Below are 7422 nucleotides of genomic sequence, written 5' to 3'. Positions count from 1 at the left end.
CAAAGAGCTGACATGCACGGGCGGGGGGCCAGCCTGGTAATTAATGTGCCAGAGGCTTCATTGACAAAGCAATAAAAAGCAAACCCAAGAGAAAGGCAGGTGTGAGAGGTGAGGGAGAAGGACAGGGGTATAGGGTGAGTGTCTGGGGTGGGGGCGGGGGCGACAGTCGGGGGGAAGCAGAATAGGGAAGGTGACTGAACAGAATAAACTGCATCTGTGGATGTGTGAGAGATGTGTGAGAACGTGTCTGGGAAGACCTGTCTGGGAGGATGGGGAGGGGGTGCGTGCGTGCGTGCGTGCGTGTGTGTGTGTGTGTGTGTGTGTGTGTATGTGTGTGTGTGTGTGTATGAGGGGGGGGAAGGGGAAGGGATCAAGAGGAGCGGTAGCCTGTGCTTTCTCTGTTCAGCCACCTGAACCTGGCCGTGAGGAGCCTGCAGGAGGAAGACAGACACTACCTTTCTACGTTCCCTTTCCCTTTGTGTGAGATTTTCCTGTGAAAAAAGAATTAAGTCTACAGCTATAAATAATCTAGTCACAGCTGCAACATCCGGGAGATTTAGGCAGTGTGCTGATGCCAGGTAGCCGGGCTTGGGGGGCAGGTTGCCTTTAAAAACCAAGACGCAAGACAGTCTCTCCCTCTGTGGTCCCTCAGCTCCATCTGGCTCCCTCACCCTTGGGCTTCTCTGACCTACAGAACCTTGGTGACAGCTGATCAGACCGCAGCCTTGGCTTGGGCAGACTGTGCTGGTTTAGTGTGGCGCAGTTGGGTGGCAAGGCAGGTTAGGGAATCCAGGGCTAAAGAGAAAAGGACAGGAAGGTACAGATCCTGCCCAGAGGAGCCATTTGACTTTACTGCTTTGAAGAGGGACATGGTTGTTCCTGGCAGGCCTACAGGTGGCTAAGAGTCAACTAACTGGTTTCAAGGCCTGAAACATGGGCCAACAATGTCCTCCTTCCTGCTCTCACCTACGCTCTGGGACTTTTGCCAGGTCTCACAAGGGATGATCAGGCTGGGCTCCATGCAAGACTGTGGGTGGGTCTGGTTCTTGGGATGAAGATGTATGTAAGCTCCAGGATCTGTCTCCAATCTTGTTCAGAGGGCCGAGAGCAGGCAGGTGTGAGGCACTCTACAGCTCAGGTTCAGTCTTCAAAATCTATGGACTCTGGAGAGGGAGGAGACTCCATGCCTGATCCTCCCTGGCCCACCCACCATGTTCCCTGTAAGCTGCAGGATTCCTGAGGGCAGGGGAAAAACACTTTGCTCTCCTTGTGACCCTGTGACTACACACACACACACACACTATATATATATATACATATATATATATAGTGTGTGTGTTTACACACTATATATATGTATATATACGTATATACGTACATACACACATACATTCATATATATATATGTGCTCAGGCCCCTGATCAGCTGTCACTGACTGCAGAATCTCCAGCCTTTCATTTCAGAGCCGCCCCCCCCCCTTTCCTGGTTCCATCTCCTATCTGGCCTTAGGCTCTTCCTTGGTCTAAGGACCTCCAATACCTCTGCTCCCTGCCTCTCCTGCCCTTTTTCTAAATTCTAGACCCATTGGTCCCAGAGGACGTTCTGATTGTCTGGGTCTCGGTCATGTGTTCCCATCCTGGTTGCCAGTAGATGCAGGATACAGAATCCCTAGCTTTTGTTTCCAGAGGGAAAAAACAAGGGTGATTTCCAAAAACATCATTGAGGAAGTGATATTCTTACCCTTGAGCCCAAACAACAAACACAAAACCAGGCAGTGGTGGCAGCACACGCCTTTAATCCCAGCACTTGGGAGAAAGAGGCACTTGGATCTCTGTGAGTTTAAGATAAGCCTGGTCTATAAAGCAAGTTCCAGGACAACCAGAGAAACCCTATCTCAAAAAAACAAAACAAAAGAAAAAACAAAAGAAAAAAAAAAACAACAGAGACATTCTGAATATCACCTCCATCTGCTCCTCCCAGCCTCCAGTCTTATCCTTTCCAGCATTCTGAGGCCCAGGGCTCAACTTGTAAAGGCTACACCAGTTCAACATGCATGTGTGTGTGCGCGCGCAAACACACACACACACACACACACACACACACACACACACGCATACACATGACTGCATGCACACATACACAAACACGCACATCTTCTAGACACACATGCACACCTTCCACACCTCCCACATGCGTGCACACGTGTAGCGCGCCACGGCGCCGCCATGTTCTCAGGGTCTGGCACTAAGCCCGTAGCCGTTTTTTCTATTGTCCCTAGTTGGTAAACAGCTTCTGCGCACGCTCGCCGCTGGCCCAAGAGTAATTTGATTCCCACCTATCACTTGCTCCCACGTCTTGCTCACACGATCGCCTCAGTGTGGTCTGAGCCAATCGAGCAATGACACGTTAAATCGAGCGATGACACGTCAGAGGCGGACCAGGCACTGTATATATTCCCCCTCGCGGATGGGCTTGGGGTCTTTTCGCCCCTATCTAAACTTCAGTCTTGCCGGGCGATGGTGGCACACGCCTTTAATCCCAGCACTTGGGAGGCAGAGGCAGGCGGATCTCTGTGAGTTCGAGACCAGCCTGGTCTACAGAGCTAGTTCCAGGACAGGCTCCAAAGCCACAGAGAAACCCTGTCTCGAAAAACCAAAAAAACACACACAAAAAAAAATAAACTTAAGTCTTCTGTGTTCCAATAAAGCCTGTTCCAAGAAGAATCCTGTTGTGGCGTCTTCTCTGCTGGCGCCACACACACACACACGTGCACACATGCATAAATACACACTTTCCAGACCTTCCAGCTCCTGCTTGGGAAGTACCACTGCAGAAGAATGGGGAGAAAAGACATCGGGGTATATTCATTCCCCTTGCTCTCTGGAACTGGAGTTAAGGGCAGTTGGGAGGTACTATGTGGGTGCTGAGAACTGAACCCAGATCCTCGGCAAGATCAGTAAGTGCTCTTAGCTGAGCCATTGCATCACCCTGTCTGTTCTGGCCCTGATTCTCTCTAGCGATTGGTCACCTTGCCTCCCTCCAGGTCCCATAAGGCTCTTTGTGTTCCCAGAGTTTTCTTCTAGTTCCTTCTTGACAACCACCTCCAGTGCCCTCCTCCAAAGTGGCACCTCATTCCTGCGGGGACCCAAAACGCAGGGAGCTTTTTAAGATTGGGAAGCAGCAGATCCCTGGCAGATGGTGCAGCATGTGGGACAGGCGTCCAGGGCACACTGGCCCAATTCAGTGGTGGTGGGAGGGAAACATGGGACTTTGGAGCCAGGCTTCTAGTATATGAATGCTCAGCCCCACTCTTCCTACCTTTGTGAGTGTTAAAGTTCTTCTGGTTTTCTGAAACAGGGTCTCTCTGTGTAACATGTAAGAACAGCTCTGGCTGGCCTGAAACTCGCTCTGTAGACTAGGCTGGCTTCGAACTCACAGAGATCTACCTGCCTCTGCCTCCCAACTACTGGGATTAAAGGCGGGCACCACCACTGCTGGCCTGAAACCAGTTCTTTAACCAGGCTGAGCCTTTGTTCTTTTGGGGACATTAAGATTAATCTTTGGGTTAGGGAGATATGGCCATCAGTAAGTACTTTCCTTGCAAACAAGAAAACCTGGGTTCGCCGGGCGGTGGTGGCGCACGCCTTTAATCCCAGCACTCAGGAGGCAGAGGCAGGTGGATCTCTGTGAGTTCGAGACCAGCCTGGTCTACAAGAGATAGTTCCAGGACAGGCTCCAAAACCACAGAGAAACCCTGTCTCAAAAAAAAAAGAGAAAAAAAAGAAAACCTGGGTTCCACCCTCCAGAACCCAGGTAAAAAAATAAATAAAAATAAAACAACAAACAAACAAACAAAAAACTCCAAGGGTTGCAATGGTGCTTGTAATCTCAGTGCCGAGGAGGCAGAGACAGGTGGATCCATAGGGCTTGCTAGCCAGCCAGCTGGCTCCAGGCTGATGACAGAACCTGTCTTAAAAAAGAAAAAGAGCCAGGCGGTGGTGGCGCACGCCTTTAATCCCAGCACTCGGGAGGCAGAGGCAGGCGGATCTCTGGGAGTTCGAGGCCAGCCTGGTCTACAAGAGCTAGTTCCAGGACAGGCACCAAAGCTACAGAGAAACCCTGTCTCGAAAAACCAAAAAAGAAAAAAAAAGAAAAGTAAAAGAAGAAAAATAAAAAAGATGGCACCTCAGCTGAGAAACAACCGAAAATTGCCCTTTGACCTCCACATACATGTGTTCACACACCAACATTAATCTGTGAAGATTTGCTGTGGGGACTGATAAGTATTTTGAAATCTTGGTTATGGATTTCTCCACCAATGCAATAAGACAAATCCAGCTGAATTGATAAAACCAGGTTTAGCAAAGCAAAGCACTCCAGGGTGACTCTCGAAATGGGAGGAGAAATCACATGGCGGATCCTGGTCTTAAATACCCTGTGGGCGTGGTCCTGAGCTTCTCCGTGGAAGGAGCCTTGGCTTAGCGGGCTTTCTGAGGGCGGGATCTGGATAGAGGGGGCGGGGACCGAAAGCCGAATTCCCAGCTAAACATCTGGGTGGGGTTTGAAATGGGGAAGTGAGATCTGAGCAGAGATTCCCAACAAGGACTCTAAGACAGCAATTCATTAACAGTTGGTACTAAAAGACCCTGAGGGCACTGGGGAGGTGACTCGGTGGGTAAAGTAGGATCTGAGTTCAAACATCAATGCCCATAAGAAAGCTGGGCACAATGGTACTTCTGTAAGCCCAGTTCTGGGAGAGCAGAGACAGGTGGATCCTGGCAAGCCTAGCTGAAACATGGGCTCAATGAGAGACCCTGTCTCAAAAAAAGAAAAAAAAAAGAAAGAAAAGGTGGGGCTAGAGACATGGTTCAATGCTTAAGGGTGCTCACGGCTCTTCCAGAGGACTCTGGTTCTACTCCCAGCACCCACATGGTGGCTGTGGCTTACAACCATCTGTAACTATGGTAACAGGGGATCCAGTGCCCTCTTCTGACCTCCAAGGGTACCAGGCATGCACATGGTGCACAGGCACATATGTAGGCAAAATTCCTAAACACATAAAAATAAATATATAAATACAAATTTTAAATTAAAAAAAAAAGGTAGAGAGCCATAGAGGAAGATAACTGATATTGATCTCTGGCTTACACATACACACATATGGATACACATGTGCACATACCTACACATATGCATATAAAATAGGATAGAATAAAATAAAATAGGCCAGTGATGGCAAAAAGAATCCACCTGATGACAGCTGTTTGTGCCGGCTTATCGGAGCACTGTGAAGAGAATTCTATACCTTTTCTTGGCCCGGAGGTAATGGGTCCATTTGTGTGGGCTGGTGATGCCCTTTCTGGACAGTCTTTACTGGACACTCACTATAGGTATTCCTTTTTCTATCTCTTGGCCTCCTAGGAAGGATACTGCTGGAGACAGAAAGACCTGTCTGTCTAGCATCCATTCCCGTCAGCCTTGCCCAGACCGTGAGTCATCCAGCCACATCCCCTGGGGCTGTACCTCCTTCTCAGCCGCGTGGGTACCCAAGGCCTCTTTCCTTAAATGAGCCTTGGCTTCAGCACTAGCCAGGTGTTTTAAGGTCTTCTTTCCTGGGACCTTCTCCAGCCCTTTCAAATCCTCGTGTGCCCAGGCTGAAGCTCCCTGGCTCCCTGCCATCACAAATCTCTCACCCCCTACCCCGCCACACTTGCGCACCCACCTGCATATGCGGTCTCTGCAGAATAAGTTATAAGAGAATACCTGTGACCAGTAACTTGAATTGTTCTGTTCCTTGCTGCCCCACTTCCCAAAAGGATCTCCCACCCCAGCTCAGGAGGCCGGATGCTATTCCAACAACACACAGCTCAACTGGTCAAAGGTCTAGAGGGAAATCAAGCTACAGGTATGCTGTGGTGGATGTTGGAGCTGAGATGGTCTCCACAGGGCCTCTTGGTTACCAGGGTAACAGAGATGCCTTTTGCCAAAAGCAAACCCCTGGTCTTCTGCCTGTTTCTATCACTCAGTGCTACAGGCCTTGTCCGGCACGTCTGGCAACTGGAATTCAACCCCAGCACCACATCTCTTGGGCTTCGCTCATGCACAAGAGCAACCCTGGTTTATTAGTTCACGAAAGAACTGTCTAAGCGTTGTGCCATGCCAGGTGCCCACAACAGATATGCTTCTGTAGGGAAGGGAGGCAAAACCCGGGGAGGTGGGGCAGTGCCGTGGAATGCCGAGGCAGAGGTGAGCACAGGACTCTATCCAGGGTACCACGGGGGGGGGGGGGACCCTGAGAGGAAGCCTCTGGTGCGCCATCCCTTCCTGTGAGTCCTAGCGTCTCCAGGCTGTGTGTGTGTCCTAGAGTGCAGGGAGAACTGGTGACAGCTATGGATGGATGAGGACAGCAGGGCTGAGAGAGGAGCCACAGACCCACAGATCCCCCCCCCCCCCGTCTGCCAGCGGAAGGAAGGCTTAAATGCAATCTCCCTGCTCAATAAAGCAGACTCTCTGGAATCTTTTATCTTCTCTCACCAAGTAGGTTTGCCACTATCAATTCCTTTCTTGAACTTCCTAACCTCTTTTTGTTCAGCCAAGCTCCTTGGTTGGCCCTGCTTCCTCCTGCAAAACAGGAAGTGTACACAGTGTGACCCTGCATGTATGTGTACTGTGGTGTATATGTGTATACATACAAAGATTCGTGTTCACACAAGGCGAGTATGCAAAAGTAATTGCTGGTACGGTGTACACATTCAAATATATGTGAGACTTGCATGCCTCCCTGAGTATGTGTCACAGTGTGGATGTACAGACTAGCATAAGGGTGCTTACGAATGCGGGCAGGGGATATGAGACACGTGTGCACGTGTGCGTACAAACATGCTGCAGCTTTAGAGTGCAACATCATGATTATCTTTGCATGAGTGTCTGGGTTGGGATGTTCCCATCCACAAAAGCTGTAAAACACGGGATGGGTCCTGCTGCAGCCCTCTTGCTCCCTTTTGATCTGTGCCCCACCCAGTGCAAGCTTTTAAAAGTGCAGAACAGGCTGGTCATTATGGCACACACCTTTAATCCCAGCACAGGGGAGACAGAAGCAGGCAGGTCTGTGAGTTTGAGGCTAGCCTAATCTACACAGAGAGTTCCAGGACAGCCAGGGCTACACAAAGAAATCCTGTCTGAAAAAGCAAAAATAGCCGGGCGGTGGTGGTGCACGCCTTTAATCCCAGCACTCGGGAGGCAGAGGCAGGCTGATCTCTCTGAGTTTGAGTACAGCCTGGTCTACAGAGCAAATTCCAGGACAGCCAGGGCTACACAGAGAAACCCTGTCTCAAAAGAAAACAAACAAACAGGGGGCTGGAGAGATGGCTCAGAGGTTAAGAGCATTGCCTGCTCTTCCAAAGGTCCTGAGTTCAATTCCC

Source organism: Microtus ochrogaster, chromosome 1 (genome assembly GCF_000317375.1).
Source record: "Microtus ochrogaster isolate Prairie Vole_2 chromosome 1, MicOch1.0, whole genome shotgun sequence".
Lineage (NCBI taxonomy): Eukaryota > Metazoa > Chordata > Mammalia > Rodentia > Cricetidae > Microtus > Microtus ochrogaster.
Note: the sequence above shows the minus strand (reverse complement) of the source record.